The following is an 18453-nucleotide window of genomic DNA, read 5'->3' as shown; positions in this document are numbered from 1 at the left end:
ACCAATAGAATTCAATTCAGCAAGCATCTATGAAGCACCTACTGTGTGCCAGGCATTATATTAGGCTCTAGAGAGACAAAGAAAAATCTCAACAGTATCGGCCTTCAAGGAGTTGATGATCTACTGGGAGTAGAGCATCATCCAGCAGGCAGAGCATTCAAGAGCCAAGGTTCAAATCCTGGTTCTGCACCTCCTCCGTATGACCTTGGGTAAGTCCATTCCCCTCTCAGGTTCTCGGGTTCTTCCTCTGGAAAATGACATCTTCATGGAGCACCTTTGAGGTCCCTTCCAGCTCTAGATCTATGATTATTAATTAGTAATCTATAAACCCAGGATTATGTGGATAGCATCATTTAGAAAAAAAGATTGTGTTTCTCCACACACTAAAGTAGAAAGTCCTTTAATTATTCATGCACTGAGCCTGCTCTTTAGCCTGGATCAGCCAGGCTATCGGGAAGAAGGAATCAGGCAGAGAGCCGTTTCATTTGCAACAGCTGATTTCCCCATCTCCAGCTTCCCAACTGAGGTCTCCTTGGTTGAGTTTCTACAACCCTGAGATGAACAACCTAAGGAACTGATTTCCTTTTGAGCATTTAGGACCTGGTTTGTTGGAGATTCCTGCTCCCAGGAGAAGGCAGAAAACTTCCTCTCAGTGAGGTTATTTATGGTCAAGGAGAGAGAGAATGCTTACTGCCCCAGGATTCAGATCCATAAAGCATTCTCCTATAAAGCATCTGCGGTGTCCTTTCTCCAGTGATTTTGTATTAACACCCAAAGTGTGTCTCCACGGAGGCAGAGAATATGACACCTGGGTGGGACCTTGGGAATTACCTTGGATGACAAAGTGGACAGAACAGTGGACTATTAGCCAGGAAGCCCTCAGTTCAAATCCAGCCTCAGACAGTTGCTAGGTGTGTGACTCTGGTCAAGTCACTTCATGTCTCTCAGCCTCAGCTTCCTCATCTGTAAAATGTGAATAGTCATAACACCTACTTCATAGGGTTTTTGCAGGGATCCAATGGAGTAGTGTGAACTTCTTGAAGGTGGACACTGCTTCCCCCTTGTCCTCTGCCTAAATGCTTGTTAAACTCAACTGGGTTGATAAATGCATTTCAAGTGCTTTACCAACCATCAAGCATTGCAAAAATGTCAACTCTTGTTTATTTCTCTATATGGGGAAAATGGAAACCATGGAAGTATTGCTTAGTGTAATCGTGATGATGATAACAACATTTGACATTTACTTCATTTGACATTACACTGACAAAGTGATTTACATAGAGTATCTCATTTTATCTCCACAATAGTACTGGCACATTGGAATATAGAATGGAAGTTCTGTGGCACCATTTCACTCACTTGAAACTGAGGCACAAGGAATTTGTGACCTGCCATCACTGCCATCAGCTGGCTCTCTCCTAACCCCTGTCTTCTGCAACTTTGCCAGGTGTGGCACTTTGATACCTTCATCTAAATTATATAGAAAAAGGTACAGGACCAAGGACAGGTCCCTAGGGCATTCCACTGAAGACAATATAGAGCCAGAGACATTAGCTTAGCCGTTTTCAAGGGGATCTGTGAACTTGGATCTTTATTTTCACTAACTTCCCATTGAAATTTATCATTTCCTTCCTCCGTGATTTTTTAAGAATATGGTTCTGACTGGTCATAATTCTTCTCCACAACTTGACTAGTGTGTAAATTAATTCAATGCCAGGTTATACATGGAAGTTATATGGGGTTCCATGCCGTCTTGGGGAGGGAAGAAAATCTGGAACTCAAAATTATGTGGAACCGTGTGTTGCAAACTAAAACTAATAAAGTAATAATAAAAAAAGAATATGGTTCTGAGAAGGGCTCCACAGGCTTCACCAGACTGCAAGACAGTCACACACACACACACACACACACACACACACACACACACACACACACACTGGTTAGCAACAGAACTAAAAGTAAGATTGTGGTGATGCTAGAGGCACATTGATGGGAGAATGATACACGTTATCTGATCATTGCGCCCCAGAGGTAAAAGCACACTGAACTCATTTTGCATCCACAGTACATGGTGAGAGTGACACCCCAGAGACCCTTGTTGGGACCACTTCACCCTCATTCGGGGTTTTGAAGCCACTGTCCAGGACCCAGGAGCCCATAGCCCCTCTGTCATCCAAGACACAAAAACCACCCTTTCCTTGGATCTCAAAGTCTTTGAGAGCAAAGATGGCTTCATTCTTTGTCTTAGTAAGCCTCAGAACCAAGCAATGTCTGGCACAAAAATGCTTATTGACTGATTGATGGCACATAAAAACTAATAATAACAGGTGACCTTTAAGAATTTCCAATCATCTTGCAAGCATAACCTCACAACAACCCAGCAAGGTAGGTTCTAATACGATGCCCATTTTACTGATGAGAAAATTGAGGCTTGAAGAGGTGAAGTGACTTTCCCAGGGTTTCACAGCTAGTAAATGTCTAACTCTAACTAGCCCTTCCTGACACTGTCTTCCTGACTCTCTCCTCTACACCGTGATGCCTCTTAGAGAATTCTGGATTCCCAGTCTACCTCCAACACCTACTATGACTATGGGTAACTACACTCTCCTGCCTCCATGCCTACTCTCCTTGTTCACTGTGCCCAATGAGGTCATCTCTCTTCCTCTCTCTCTATTGAATTCCTATGTACACTACAAAGATCAGCTTAAATTCCAGCCCCTCCATGAGCCCTTCCCTCATGCCAATCCAGTCAGTAATGACCTGCTTTCTTCCTTGGATCTCACATGGCACATTGCCTACAACCCAGCTGTATTCATCATGTGATCTTATGACTAATAGTTCTCTGTTTTTATCTTTTCCTCTTACTAGATTGCAAGATAAGGACAGGAACTATAGTTGTGTCTTATTGAAACTTTATATTTCTACCCTTGTCTAGCACCATCTTCTGCATACAGAAGGTGCTTGTTAAATACTGGCTGAACAAATTAATGAACAAATGTTTCTCTAAGGTAGAGAGCAAGAATGAGAGGTCTAGTGACAATAGAAGAGGAAGAATCACAAGTCACAGTTTCAAGAAAAAGAAGGGGGAAAGAGCAGTAAGGACTGAACTTATAAGAGTCAAAGTATGGACGAATAGAATGGAGACCATGCCATAGAGAGGGATAATGAACCCTCTGTGAAAACTCTCTGTCACAGAATCATAGATTTAGGGTGAGAATGGACCTTAGAAGGCATCTATTCTAACCCCTTCAGTTTTGTAGAGGAAGAAATTGAAGCCCAGACAGGCAGGTATTTAGTCACATGGCTACTCAGTGGAGGATCTGGGATTCAAACCCAGGTCTTCCCATACCAACTCTCCCACATCAGGCTTCCCCTACACTACATTGCCTCCCAAATTCCTTAAAAGGGAGAACACAATCTAAGTCAAGCTTCAAAGAAAAGTAGCATACCAGTGTGACTTTTTCTGGGAATAGTCCCAACAGAAAGCAAGGGAACTTTGCCATAATGCTGCTAATTGGTCAGTCATCCAAATGTTCATTCTATTTTAAACAGAATTCTGAAACAGAATGGCTAAAGCAGTGACAGCAAGGCTGTGAAATGAGAGGTCGCCATGTTGTTCTCAGATATTAAATCAGTATGAGATAAGGATGAAGTAGAGACCACACACTCTATGGATGGAGTCTACACCTTAAGACAATTCAACTTAGAGCTGTTCTCTCCTGGCTGTAACCAGAACAGAGCCTGGGATAGGAGGAGGTAATAGAGTGCTGGGAAGCCAGGCTAAGGAATGACTATGGCACTTGGGAGTAAGGACATCTCAGGGAAACAGGGAGGCAGCATGGTCTATCTCAACCACAATTCTAACTAGGGAAGGGCTGTCAGGACTTTGCCCCCAGCAGCCAATAAGGCAGGGTTAAGGGGAGATAAGCTGGCAGCCTAGAACAACAGAGAGAACACTGGTTTTAACATCAGAAGACCTGAGTTCAAAACCCCACTCTGTGACTTACCTAGCTGAGTGACCTTGGGCAAGTCAATTCTCCCCTCTGGGCCTCAGTTTCCCCATCTATAAAATGAGGCAGTTATACTCAATGCCTTCTACGGTCCCTTTTAGTTTTAAATCTAAGATGCTAAGGGACACTCACTCTGTATGACATGAAAGTAGACAAAGGAATAAAGCTAAAATGTAGCCACAGCAAAACCATGGTCTGGGGGATTTCAGACCTAGGAACTGCTCCTTGCTGGGTGCTTTGAGAGTAGAAGTCCTCTTACTCTTTCATCTTTGACCCCAAGTAAGATATCACTGTCGAACAGTTTGAAAGCGCATTAACGTATGGAAATTAACTAATTCAACAAAATTAGTTAATTAATTCAACCAAACCTGACTTTCTGCAGCCACACGTGTTAACCTAGGAAGGAAAAATATTCAGAAATTCATTGTTAAGAGCCCTTAGGCTGGGGGCTTGGAGCGGGGGGGGAACCATAGATTGTCCTAGGTATAGCTATGGATTTGAGTCAGCTGACTCGGATGGAGGGATTAGTCACACTCATTGTAAGATATTTTCCTGACATTTTCATTGGGGAAGTTTTTTAGGTTATAATGATGATAATACCAACTAATCATTTTTATAAAATTCTTAAGGTTGGCAGTACAGTTTAGATAGAGACAGATAGATAGATGATAGATAGATGATAGGTAGATAGATAGATAGATACATAGATAGATAGATACATAGATACATAGATACATAGATAGATAGATAGATAGATAGATAGATAGATAGATAGATAGATGATGGATAGATAGATAGATAGATAGATGATAGACAGATAGATAGATAGACAGACAGATTGATGATAGGTAGATAGAGAGATGATAGATAGATAGATAGATAGATAGATAGATAGATAGATAGATAGATGATAGATAGATAGATGATAGATAGATGATAGGTAGATAGATAGAGAGATGATAGATAGATGGTAGATAGATAGATGATAGAGAGATAGATAGAGAGATAGATAGATGGATTGATGATAGGTAGATAGATAGATGATAGATTATAGATAGATAGATGATAGATAGATAGATAGATGATAGATAGATGATAGATAGATAGATAGATAGATGATAGGTAGATAGATAGATGATAGATAGATGATAGATAGATAGATGATAGGTAGATAGATAGATGATAGATAGATGACAGATAGATAGATGATAGATGATAGATAGATACATAGATGATAGATAGATAGATAGATAATAGATAGATAGATAGATAGATAGATAGATAGATAGATAGATACATGATAGGTAGATAGATAGATCATAGATAGATAGATAGATAGATGATAGAATCTCATTTAAACATATTTATTGAATTGAACTAAGCTCCACAACAACCCTGTGAAGTAGGTACTGTTCATGTTATAATCCCCACCCATTTCACAGATGGTGAAACTGAGGATCAGAGAGGTTAAGTGCCTTTCATACATCCAGACAGCAAGTCATTGATAGATTTAGGACTTGAACCTAAGTGTCTCTGGCCCCAAGTCCAGCACTCCAGCTTCCATGCCACACTCTCTCTTAACCAGCACTATGCTAGGCACTGGAGACACAGACAAGAGTGATTTAGTACCTGTTGTCAAGGAGCTCCCACTCTCCAAGATAGGCATAATATCAAAAATATAAAGTTCACTAACTGAGAAATGCCCCATGGCTGATCCTCGTCTGAACACCTCTTCCTGAAATGCTTCAGAACCATTTTGTGGTTCTTTGGAATGAGTTCTTATTAACACTGATCGCATCTCCAGCCTTTTTTTCTTGTCTGGATGTTTTTTTTAGTAAAGAAACACAAGGAAATCATTTCAAATACAAAGACTTAAACACATGTCGAGGTCCCTGGGCTGAAGCCCTTCATTAGGGCTGACCCGGGACCACTTCTAAGAGTCGTTCGGCTCCTTGTTCCCAGGCCTGGACCTTGTCTTAACCCATCTCAGGCCTGCATGACACAATCCTCGAGTGCTGGGCTTCAGGAAATACGGTGTGTGTGTGTGTGTGTGTGTGTGTGTGTGCGCGCGCGCGCGTGTGCATGCTAGAGCTGGCTGGAAGAGACCAGTGGAATGATCTGAATGGGAAAGGTGGAAAACCTGCCTTTGTTTATTAATGTAATTAAATGTTGGCATTGAGGAATTCAAAGCCATATGCAAGGAATGTTGCGTAAATAAGCCCAGAAGTGGTCTCAGTAAGTGTAAGAATGAAGTGGGGGAGAGGATCAGACATTCTACTGCTCTCCACAAATGTCATTGGCTGGTTAAACTGCCAATCAGTACTAGATCCTCCAAGGATGGTTTGGGGGCAGTTTGGTGGCCCGGCGGATGGAGCGCTGCACCTGAAATCAAGAAAACTCATCTTCCTGAGTTCAAATTAGGCCTCAGACACTTACTAGCTGTGTGACCCTAGACAAGTCACGTCACCCTGTTTGCCTCAGTTTTCTCATCTGTAAAATGAGCTGGAGAAGGAAATGGCCAACCCCTCCAGAGTCTCTGCCAAGAAAACCCCAACAGGGTCATGGAGAGTCAGACACGAGTGAAGAGCAGCTGAACAGCAAGCCCCAAAAGGGTGGCTTCAGCTGGTTCTCCTGTCACACTTGGCTCCCAGCCTGATGCTAACCAATCAGCCCACCAGTGACTTAGCAGCCGCATCTGCCTCTGCCCAATCCCATCTACTGAGCCAATACGAAGAGAAGGTTCCAGACAGATAGCCGAAGATGCAGAATGTCCCTGGGTGATCAGAGAAGCAAAGGCAGACACTAGTGTTGCCTCTGCCTTGACCACCAGCACAGGGTAGTGGTCGGAATTCGGGGCTCAGAGTCTCGAGTCTGGGTTCAGAGTGTACCTCTGATATTGGCTGTGAGATCTTGGGCAAGTCATTTCATTTCTGTGAGCCTCAGTTTCCCTATGTGTGAAATATAGAAGGGCTATAGTACAGTGGGAAAAGAATTATCTCTGGAGTCTAGGGACCTGGGTTCAAATACCGCTCTGACACTTACTGCCTGGGGGCCCTTGGCTTCCTAGGCTTCAGTTTCTTCATCTATAATTGGGGTGGGGGTTGGAGTAGGTGGGGTCCTCTGAGCCTAGGGAGGCAGGACCATCAGGACCTCACTTGCTGGAGTCCAAGTGCCCACGTGCGTGAGGAGGGCAAGGTCCCCAGCAAACAGGACTGAATCGAGAGCATCTTCACAGTCACTTGTGTGAATGGAAACTTTCTGAATCCTCCACCCACCCCCACATAGACAAGGAGACACATCACCACCCGCCAGGTAAAGTCTTCTTTCAAAACCCCCGGCTCACAGCATCTCAGATCTGTAAGGAAGCTCAGAGACATCCAGTCCAACCTATGCCTCAGCAAATATCCCAGCAGGGGTCATCCAACGTCCCGAAGACCTCTCCAGTGAGTGGTCTCCTTCCCATCTGCCGTGCTGGGTCACCTCATTGGTGGGACATCTGTCCTGCCGAAATCAGCCTCTTTGCACCTTCCCCTCGGTGCCCCTTGAAGGTCTGGTATACATTTGTATTTCTAGCTTAGAATACGAGGATTGAGCCCCAGAAGAGGCCAGGCTTCATCCCAGCTAAGTTGATCCCTCTCAGCCCCTGAGAAGCCCTGCACAGCCTTCATTCCAACCCAATGACATAGCTTCCCCATGGTGAGAGGCCAGCTCAGGGAGGCTTTGCCCTCAGAATTCTCCCCCTGCTTGCCCATGGCCCGTGCCTGCCCACTCCCCGCCCCCACCCCAGCCGCAGCATTCCCTGCAGGAGCTGTGAAAACACCTGGGAAAAAGTGATCAGCGTGTCCTTGAATCATAAGAGGAAAATCGATGCCCTTTTTTTGTTCTCTTGGCTTCATGTAGGCGGAAACACTGTTTTCAATTAAGTGATGACTTTTTTTTAAATCGAGTCAATTGTGTTTGTGATACTGTCTCCTAGAGGTCTCCAGATCTCAAGCCTCCACACACTTTCACTGTTAGCCTTGCCTGGGGCCGGGTGGGAACTCCCCAAGTTACCTCCAGGTGACAAAGGATTCGGTGAGTAAGACCAAAGGTCAGTTAGCATCAGTAACCCAGGCCGGGGTGGAAATCCCGAGCAGCGGACCTTGGTAGGGTCAAGAAGGGCGGGGGCTTCAGCTCAGGCTCCCACTTCAGACTGAGAAATCTGGTCATTCGATGTCTATCCCACTGTAAAGCTTGCCAAGTGCACCCCTTAACACCCCCTAGGGAGTTAGAGAGAGTTATATGTTATCCCCATTCCACAGACAGGTAAACCAAAGCCCACCAAGGTCAAATGACTTCAGATTAGAGACCCAGAGCTGAGAGGGACGTCAGAAGCCATCTAGTCCACATCCTCCTCCTTTTAGAGAGAAACAAACCGAGGATCAGGAAGGACGAATAATTCCCCAAGGTCATGCAGCTATTGAGCATCCTCTAGGTGGCCTGGTATCAGGAAGACCTGAGTTCAAAACCTACCGCACTTACTAGCTATGAAACCTTGGGCAAGTCACTTCACCTCTGCTCGCCTCAGTTTCCTCTCCCGTAAAAGCGCCTGCCTCCCAGGACTGTTTGCAAAGAGCTTGGCAAGCCTCAGCATCAGATAAATGCAGGCTGTTCCAAGCCACCATCACCCTCTGAGCACAGCCCACCACTGTAAGTGTTAACGCCGGATTGCCTTCCCCTGGAAGTTCTCTGGGGGAGACCCGGGCTGCCTTCACACCCAATTCAGTCATTTCCACTCGTGAAATGATCAGATTCACAACGAAATCATGTGTGTCAGTGTCCGAGGAAGCCAAATGTCTATGAGACACGGGCCAGTTCACAGACCCCGCTCTCCCTTCCCAAGCCTTCCCGGGGAGGCCAAGGTGGCAGCCCCCACCCTCCCTCTATTCTCACCCCCCCTCCAGAAAAAAGACTTTCAGTTCACCTGTAGCAGAAACAGATCAGTACAGCTGAAGGGACATGGGCTCTGGGTTCAAATTCCACACCCCCTCGTCTGAGCCTAGGAAAGTTACTTTAACCCCCTCGGGCTTCAGTTTCTTCTTCTGGAAAGTGAGATTAGAGATTCCAACTCTAAAGCTTTGGTCCTGTGCCTCTGGCCAAAATTTCTTCCTCTTCCCCTTTTTCCCTCCTGGTTCACTCAAATTCATCAACTGTCTTCTCGCTTAAGAAAAAGGGCCGACGATCACAACCCATATTTAATCGTCGCTAGCATTTATAGAGTGCTTTTTAAGGTTAGGGAGCACATTCTGCATGTTATGTTTCGAGGCTTTGCGGAATGCTTTCCTCACAAGGATCCTGTGCAAGCCCCACTTTACAGCTGTGCAAACTGAGACAAGTGACTTGTCCAAGGTCAACTGTGCTAGTAAGTGCCTGGGCTGGGATTTGAACTCGGGTCTAAGGTCGACACTTAATGAAATGGAAGCACTACTTTTTAAACTAGTTTGAAGCCTCCATGCCCCCTTTACCAGCCCCAGTCAATGAGGGCAGGCATCCATTCAGAGACCAGGTGTGTGTCTGCAGCAGCAATTTCCCGAATCAAGTTGGTTTGGGTTGTTTGGGGTTTTTTTGAGTACCAAGATGATTGATTCATTGCAACAAATTTAATTTGACCAGCATTCATTGAACACCTACTATGTGCCAGGAGGACCTTGGTTCAAATCCCAGCTCTATCATTTTAGTCCCTTTTACTGCCTGTGTGACCTTGGACAAGTATCTCCCCATCTCTGGGCCTCTATTTCCTGGAGCAAAATGGGCAGGAAACAGGGAGAGAGAGGAATAAAGAGATGAGTTCTTAGTTCCCTTAGCTCTTGAACCCAAGAAGGCATTCTAATAGTCTTCATGAGAAGAGCTGAGGGTCTGGTCTAAGGTAGATACAGCAAGAATAGAGAGGAGAGGCTGGGGGAGGGGGCAGGGCAGGGTGGAATGGATGCATGGGTGGGGCTGAGGAACAAAGAGGAGTCCAAAAGAACCAAAGGAAGAAGGGAAGGAAGGAAAGAAGAAAAGAAGGAAGGAAGGAAGGAAGGAAGGAAGGAAGGAAGGAAGGAAGGAAGGAAGAGAGGGAGGAAGGAGGAAGGAAGGAAGGTAAAGAGGGAGAGAGGGAGGAAGAGAGGGAGAGAGGGAGGGAGGGAAGAAGAATTTGTTTAGCACCTACTCTATGTCAGGCACTGTGATAAGCGGTTTACTGTATTATCCCATTTAAACCTCATGACAGTCTTTAAGAGGTGGGCACTATTATCATGCTCAGTTGAGGACATTGAGGCAGATGGCAATTAAGCAACTTGCTGAGGGTCACATAACTAGTATGTCTCTAAGGCTGCCTTTGAACTTAGAGAGCCCCAGATTAGGAACCTGGGTGCCTGGAGAACGGTGGGGGTGGGGCAGGATAGGGTGCTGTTAACCGAATGAGAGAAGGTGGGAAAATGTCAGACAAGGGCCAAGACCATAGGATGCTGGGTGCGGAGCTAGAAGGCCCTTGGAGGCCACCTAGTCTAACTCCCTCAATTTACCCATGAGGAAACTGAGGCAGAACCAAGTGGCAGAAGCGGCATTCAGACCTGGGTCCTTGGACTCCAAGTTCAGTCTTCCCCTCTATCACCCTCGGCCATATTGCATCTAAGAATTCAGGTCAAACACGCTCACATCCAACAGGAAGCTGGGAATATGGCACTGAAGCCCCAGGGAGAGGCGGGAGGTGGAAATACAGATTTGGGAATCATCTGTGTGAGGGCCTTGGGAGGAGGGACTGTCACACACCCAGCACCTGCCTGGCACAATGCCTGGCACACGCAGTAGGTGCTGAAATGCTTGTTGTTTGGTTGATGTGCTGCACAGATGGCATTAAAGCCATGGAGGGATGGGCAGGACCGAGGACACACAGGGAGGAGAGGAGGGCCAAGCCCAGTCCCAATGGCATGCTCCCACAGAAGGTCACAGCGAGCTGGACTACTCTTAGCATTATGAGAGTCCAAGAACCCACACTAATCCATCCCCAGATGCCTCATTCTCTCTAATAACTTCAAACCGATCAGCCTACGATTATATGACTTTGCTCTAATTCAGTAAAGTCTGTATGTGCATTGCTGAAATCCGGTGGAATGTATTTGGCCCGGACTCAGATTTGGTCCAGGGCTGGTGGGGGCTTGGGTTCTGTCAGAGAGCCAGGACCCGACCCTGGCTCAAAAGCGGATGGAAGACTTTGGGGAGCAGGGCGCCCTCTAGCGGACACTGTGAGACCCGCTTCTGCCAAGCAGCTCAGGGCTCCCACTCCCCAGCCTCCCAAGAGTGGGGGAGGCTGCCACGCACTGGGAGTTACCTCTTTCCAGTTGAGAAAAAAAAAAATCTTTCCAAGGAGAAGATCACTTCCAAAAACTGGACCCCAGGCTCTCCTTCCCAGCAGAAGACATAGAGAATACTGGATTCAGAGCTAGAGGGAACCTCAGATATCAGCCTTCTAGGTCCTCTGGTGCAGCCTATTGACCCAGCCCAAGTTTTACAGAACAAACCCTTTTATGAAGGCGATTTGTCCTCTGAAGTTTGGATTCAGTCAAAAGGCCGTGCTCGGGGACCTACAGGGCCACACGTGGCCTCCAGGCTGCAGGTTCCCCACCCTTGAGCTAGTCTAACCTCATTTTACAGAGAGGGAAACTGAGGCCCAGAGTTTGGTCAAGGCCACACAGGGAGAAACTGACAGAACTTTCACCCAAATCCAGTGTTGGCTCCACTGTATTATACTGTCTGCCCAGACTCTCCCCACCTCCACCCAGCAAAAGGAAAAAAAAGAAAAAAGCCTCTCCCCTTAAAACAGAGACGATGAAGCCAGGCATAAGGATGAGAGACAAAAAGTCCTTAAGCTGCTCCACAGCCCCCTGAGAGGGAAAAGCAAATCCTGGAACTTCTCACATTAAAACTGGTCCCTTTCTGCTTTCCTTTCCTTAAGCTGAGCTACTAATGGGGCAAGTTTGAGGTTTTTTAATAGTGCCTCAAGCCTGGAACTGTTTATATAATAGTAAGGTCTTTCTTACTGACTCTGCCTTCAGCTGTCACTGGGGGGAGGGGAGAGGAGTAAGACCAATAAGCCGAGAACCTTTCATAGGGGAAAAAGTGACAGCACAGTGGGTGCTCATGCGCGCTCGCGCGCACACACACACACACACACACACACACACACACACACACACACACCTCTATTCCCGTCTCCCCCATTCAGAAGAGAAACGGGAGCCAGAATGTCTCTCACATAGATTGAACACTTCTCTCTCTCCCTAGAAAGGCTGAGAGACAAAGAATCCTGATGGAAGACTCGTGGCTAGAATGGGATGTGCCTGAAAGAGAGGCTGATGCAACCAAACTCTGGGTGTGGGGGTGGATTTTTAAGACAAAATGTGGAATTTCACGCAGAGGATGCCACGAGGGGCCATGAAGAAAGCTTCAGCATCCCTGGGCTGCTGAAACACTCTGAGCGGAGAGCTAACTCTACAGCCTCAGTGGAAGACAGAAAGATACAGACAGAAAGAGAGAATGGATAGACAGATAGAAAGAAATAGAGATGGCAATAGATAGATAAATTTAAAAATAGCCCCCTTTAAAAAAGAGAGAAAGATCAGAGGATTAGAGCCAGGAGGGACCCTGGGAGATCACTTTGCAGAGGAGGAAATGGAAGCCTGAGGAGGGGAGGTGATTGCTCAAAGTGACCCAGGCAGCAAATGGCAGAGCCAGGATTTGAAACCAGGTTCTCTACCTTCCAATCCAGTGCTCTAGCCAAGTGAGAAAGCAGTGACCCCAGCCACTCATCCCAAGGCTGAGCTCAATATCTCTGTATGTAGGGAATTGAGCCACTGAATGGATGGGAGTGAAGAAACTCCCAGGAGCCCTGAGTCAGAGGGGACCTTGGAGACCATCTAACTCAGCCCAGCCATGCACAAGAACTCCTGGGACAATCCACCCCACAAGGGGCCATTTAGCCTCTGATTGAGGGCTCTACAGAGGGGGATCCTGCTGCCTCCTGAGGGAGCCTGCCCCAGGGCCCTCTTGGTGTTAGGAGGCTTTTCTGGACACCAAGTCTGAAATAAACTCTTGGCAGCTGCTACTCATGGCTCCCGAAGGGCCAAGCAGGGCCAGGCTCTTCTGTGGATCAGCCCAGCACCCCAGCCTCCACCCGGGGTTGCCTTTCTACTTTCCTATCACCAATAAAGGGAAAGCTTGAGGGAAGCACCCAAGATGAGACAACGAACTGGTCACCCCAAAATGAACCCAAAGACTTTGGAAGGCCAGAATGAGGGAGAAATCCAGGGAAGCCAAGCCCTCATACAGAAGATTCACTCAGAGATTACTCCCATCCCCCCCCCCCAAGAGTCCTCCCTCACACCCACCCAAGAAGACCCTCAGAACCACTGTGGGAAAACCACCCTAAAGCAGACATAATGGCCTCCAGACCAGGAGTCCCTCTGCTGGCAAAGACTCGTCACTTGGAACAGCAGAGTACTGTGACTCCTCCCTGCCTGAGAAGGCTCACTGGCTCATAGAACTGAAGCTGGCGGGAACATCAGATGCCAGCCAGCCCATTCTGCAGGGGAGGAAACTGAGGCCCAGGAAGGGAGTTAGTGACAGCTCACAAATCTTATCAGTGTGTTTAGGGCATAAGATTAGTGTGCTTAGACCTCGTGTTCCAACTCTTAGACCAGTACTGTTTGTTTTTTACTAATCCAAACTGCCTCTAACCCTATTCTATCACACACACATACAAACACACACACACACACACACACACACACACACACATACACACACCTTATTTTTCCTTTACTCATGACCAGTTGACAGCCTGAGAGATGAAGAAATTACTAACTATGGACCTAACCCTGAAAAAATACAGATTCATTCCTTCATGCCTACTTTACACAGCCAACCCAACCAACTCAACCATGCCACCATCTTATGCAGTCTTTCCTAGGCTTTGTTCATTCAAAGTTGGTGGATTAAGAGAAGAGAGAATGAATTAGTCATGGACCCAACCCTGAGCAAATACAAACTGTTCCTCCTTCCCTCCTCTACACTCCCAACCCTCCCAACGCTCTTACACTGTCTTTCCTAGTCTTGTCCATGCCCAGTTGGTGGGCTGAAGGATGGCCCACACCCTGAACAAATAAACATTCATTCACTCCACCTTGTCCCCCTCACCTGGAGGGATGAGCCTTAGTACAAAAGGACAACCCTGTAATAAGCAATACACTTCAACGAGCCCTCCCACTGATGCCATGTGACTTGTCCACCAACCACCTGTCGAGTCCCACCACCTGCATTTATTAAGCACCTACTCTGTGCTAAGTCCTGAGTATGCAAAGACAAAGGTAGGGTAGACGTTCCCCTGAAGGAGGTTACATTCTGCCCAAGAAGGCAGCATGTGGGCATATAAGAACATACAAAATAGATAAAAGGCAATTCAGTGGGACAATGACAGGACGCTTCTCCCTGGTGCTTGGGACTCATTTTCATTTCCATGCAAGCCAGGCATTATTAGGAGTGTTCATCTTCTGAGAAATAAGGTCATGTCATGCATTTCAAAAAACAATTGGCATGGAGCGGGGAGAGGCAGAATTATCCATTGTTTGGGTTTATCTGTGTTACTGCTGCCTTCATTACAGCAGCAGCGAGCACCCACAGTCCACCTCTGACCCTGTCACCAAGCAGCTGGATCCCCTTGGAGACACCTCCCCTTTCTGGGCCCTGCTCTCCCCCCTCTGTGAATCGAGGAAGCCAGAGTGGCTCCAATCTCCTTCTGATCCAAACTTGCCTTTACCTCAGAGTGCCTTCTCTCCCCTCAGTGAACATTTGCCAGGGCACCCCTTCCCCTCAGGACGTGGCATTTTCCTAGCCATCAAGCTATCACTCACAAACTCTGCCTGCAGAGCCATGGAGAGACTAAAACCTGTCTCAGTGAAGGGCTCGCCCATACTGATCATGGCCTAATAGCTCTAGAGCTACCAGAGACATCTGGTCCAAATCCCCCATTTTAGAAAGAGGGGACGAGGCTCAGAGAGGTCACAGGACCATAGATTGGAAGCCAGAAGGGACCTCAGAGAGCATTAAGTCCAGTCCATTCATTTTACAGATGAGGGAGTGGGCGTCCAGAGAGGACATGACTTGCCCAAAATCACACAGCCCATCTGTAATAGAGTATTTGATTTAAAACCAAACTCCGGCATTATGAGCATGCTTGTGGCACCCCTGGAATACCAAAATGTGGTTAACATAGAACAGTTAGAAACCCCGAGCCCACTTCTTCCCCATTCTGTGGGGCTGCCCCACCCCACCCCGCCCTGCCCTGCCCTCTGGGCAGTAGATAGAAAAGCATGGGGACCTGAACCCAGCACCTTTTCAGTCGACCCTCCCTGTAGATGGCCCCCGGACCACGGGATGCTAGAAGGCAGCTGCCTCCCTCAGGAAGCTGTGCCTTCCACAGAGGCACCTCACTGAGAAGAGAACAAAGTCCCACCCAACCCCTACCCCAATTGTTTGCAGGAGCCAGCCCTGCCTGACCACACCCTGGTGGAGAACGACTCTCCTAGAGCTCCCCGCTTGGCATGGGCAGGGGACCTGTGCACAGCAGGAGCAGGAATCTGCGGGAATCCCACCCGCTCTGTCTTGAGAGCACAGAGATGGAAACCCTTATTCCCCATAGTCCCAGGTGAGGAATCCATGCTAATCCTTGTCCAAGATATACCCTTGAGCAGTGCCCCCTGGGCATCCCAAACCCACCAGCTCCAACAGTGCCAGGCAAAGACTCCTTCATTTGGCTTGGTTTGGTGTAGTTTGGTTCTTAGTGTGAGCTATAAGCTCATACCAAGTCTCCGTAGGTCACTGAATGGGCACCCAATCCCTCACCCATCCTGGCCCATGCTATACTGCAAATCTCAGGGTGAGAAGAAGGCACTAGAAGGCTTTGTTTTAGGCTCATGGCAACATGCACTTAGAGTTGGACCTTTGAGGTCATCTTGTAAAACCCTCTCATCTTAAAAAAAAATTAATAAGTAATAATAGTAATTGTAGAAAGCCTTAATGGTTACAAAGTGTTCTGCATACATTATCTCATTTAGTCTTACAGATGATCATAGGGTCACAGGATTATCGAGGAAAGTTTAGTCCAAATTCCCTTTACAGATGGAGAAACTGAGGCCCAGAGAGGTAAGTGACTTGCTCTAGGTCACACCGAGAATAATCAGCAGATCTGGAATCTGAATCCAAGTTCTCCAACTCCAAAATGAGGGCTCTCATGGGTCCACCAGAGGAGGTTCGCTCCTAGCGTTAGTCACCCTGAGATCTCTCAGCATTTTAACATAGGCTGATCACAGGGGTGATTTTTTTTTAATTTCTAAAAATCAAGTGAATAATGAGTCCTGAAGGATTTGACTTAGACTTTTTGCAAACCCATGAAGCAAACAGAGGAAGGAATTTGTTGGGGAAGCCCCCACTCTACATAAACACATATGTTTCCCAAGAAATGGAGAACAGACGCCCTCAGAGCTTCCATCCCAAACCAAAGTCTTGGGAGGAAAAGGGCCAGCCCTGCTGAAACTGCTCAGCCCGAGCCCCTCCAGCTTCCAGGCATTTCCTTGAGCTCAGTCTTTGGAAAGCAGAGAAGGAAACATAAGAAGAAAGACAACTTACCCTGAGCAAACCTGAAGAATTCTGTGTATTGGACCTCGGTGTATGATTATGTCTGCGCCTGCTTCATCCTGTGCCTCCCTCTGGGTCTGAGTGTCCTTTCTCAAGGCTGCTTTTCTGCCCCAAAAGGAGCCGGGTGGGAGGAGATGTGGGGTGCAGCCTATGGAGGGGAGAGCAAGCCCTCTGCACTGCGCTCTTCTAGGAGGGCTGTGGCCGGGTTGAGCTCAGCTGCCTTCAGTGGGAGGCTACAGCTGCAAACTGGATGCTCTCCAGTGATACAGTGGAGGGCTCTCGCCTCCTCCTCCTCCTCCTCCTCCTTCTCCTCCTCCTCTTCCTCCTCCTCCTCCCTCCTTTTCCTCCTTGCTGAGCAACTGACCCAAACTCTAAATGAAAACCAGACTCCTGCTTTGTTGCCTCTGGCCCCCGTTGCAGGCTGATGTCACACTTTGAGTTCTGCCTTCATCCCACAAAGCCTGCAGCGGGACCCTTGCACCCCCAGACACCAAGGACCTCCATTCCACATGTGCTCGTCACCTTTTGGGCAGGGCCCTGAGGAGGAGAGAGCATGAGTTCTTGGACCCTCCTTGGTAGCGATGGCTTTTCCTGTGCTATTTTCCAACATCACTAAAAGAAGAAAACAGGAAATGCAGCCTCCCCCCACTGGGACCCCACCCTCAGTTTTCTTCTTGAAGTCTGGACTCAAGGCTTCTCCCAGTAACTGTTCAGTTAAATTTTACTTTCCAAAAGTCAGCAGTCACAACTGACTAGGTCTTCCAGTCACCCAAATTCTATTTCTTATTGAGAAAGCAAGGAGAGGATATTGGAAGCCCAAGGTTAGAATCTTGGAACTGGAAGAAATCATCTGGTTCCAAGTCCTACCTGACCAGGAATCACCCTTCCCCCCATAGCATCCCTAAGAAGTGACTGCCCAAGTACCATTTGAACCCACTGCCTCTCAGAACGACCCATCTTACTTTGGGACAGCTCAGAGTACTGGGAAATTTCCATGTCTATAAAGCTGAACTCTCTCTGTGTGTCTCTGTCTCTCCGTATGTGTCTCTGTGTCTGTCTGTCTGTCTCTCTCTCTCTGTTTGTCTCTCTTTGTCTCTGCCTCTCTCTGTGTCTCTATCTCTCTGTGTCTCTGTGTCTGTCTGTCTGTCTGTCTCTCTCTCTCTCTCTCTCTCTCTCTGTGTCTCTCTTTCTTTGTCTCTGTCTCTCTCTGTGTCTCTATCTCTCTGTATGTATCTCTGTGTCTGTCTGTCTCTCTCTCTGTCTCTCTTTCTTTGTCTCTGTCTCTCTCTGTGTCTCTATCTCTCTGTATGTGTCTCTGTGTCTGTCTGTCTGTCTGTCTCTCTCTGTTTGTCTCTCTTTGTCTCTGTCTCTCTCTGTGTCTCTATCTCTCTGTGTCTCTGTGTCTGTCTGTCTCTCTCTCTCTCTCTCTGTTTGTCTCTCTTTGTCTCTGCCTCTCTCTGTGTCTCTATCTCTCTGTGTCTCTGTGTCTGTCTGTCTGTCTCTCTCTCTCTCTGTTTGTCTCTCTTTGTCTCTGCCTCTCTCTGTGTCTCTATCTCTCTGTGTCTCTGTGTCTGTCTGTCTGTCTCTCTCTCTCTGTTTGTCTCTCTTTGTCTCTGCCTCTCTCTGTGTCTCTATCTCTCTGTGTCTCTGTGTCTGTCTGTCTGTCTGTCTGTCTCTCTCTCTCTCTCTCTGTGTCTCTCTTTCTTTGTCTCTGTCTCTCTCTGTGTCTCTA

General features: G+C 47.2%; 1 protein-coding gene across 3 annotated transcripts in view; it reads right to left on the bottom strand.

Moving 5' to 3' along the window:
* COL6A3 (collagen type VI alpha 3 chain) overlaps positions 1-16864 on the bottom strand; it is a 100493-nt gene extending 83629 nt beyond the window's left edge. For all 3 annotated transcript variants that reach the window (XM_036767455.1, XM_036767456.1, XM_036767457.1), the window contains exon 1: positions 16713-16864. The gene's annotated coding sequence lies outside the window, so the exon portion shown is untranslated. The remainder of the gene's footprint in view (positions 1-16712) is intronic.
* Positions 16865-18453: the final 1589 nt, after the last annotated feature.

This window comes from Trichosurus vulpecula, chromosome 7 (genome assembly GCF_011100635.1).
Source record: "Trichosurus vulpecula isolate mTriVul1 chromosome 7, mTriVul1.pri, whole genome shotgun sequence".
In the NCBI taxonomy this organism is placed as follows: Eukaryota; Metazoa; Chordata; class Mammalia; order Diprotodontia; family Phalangeridae; genus Trichosurus; species Trichosurus vulpecula.
Note: the sequence above shows the minus strand (reverse complement) of the source record. Positions and strands in the feature narration are given on the sequence as shown.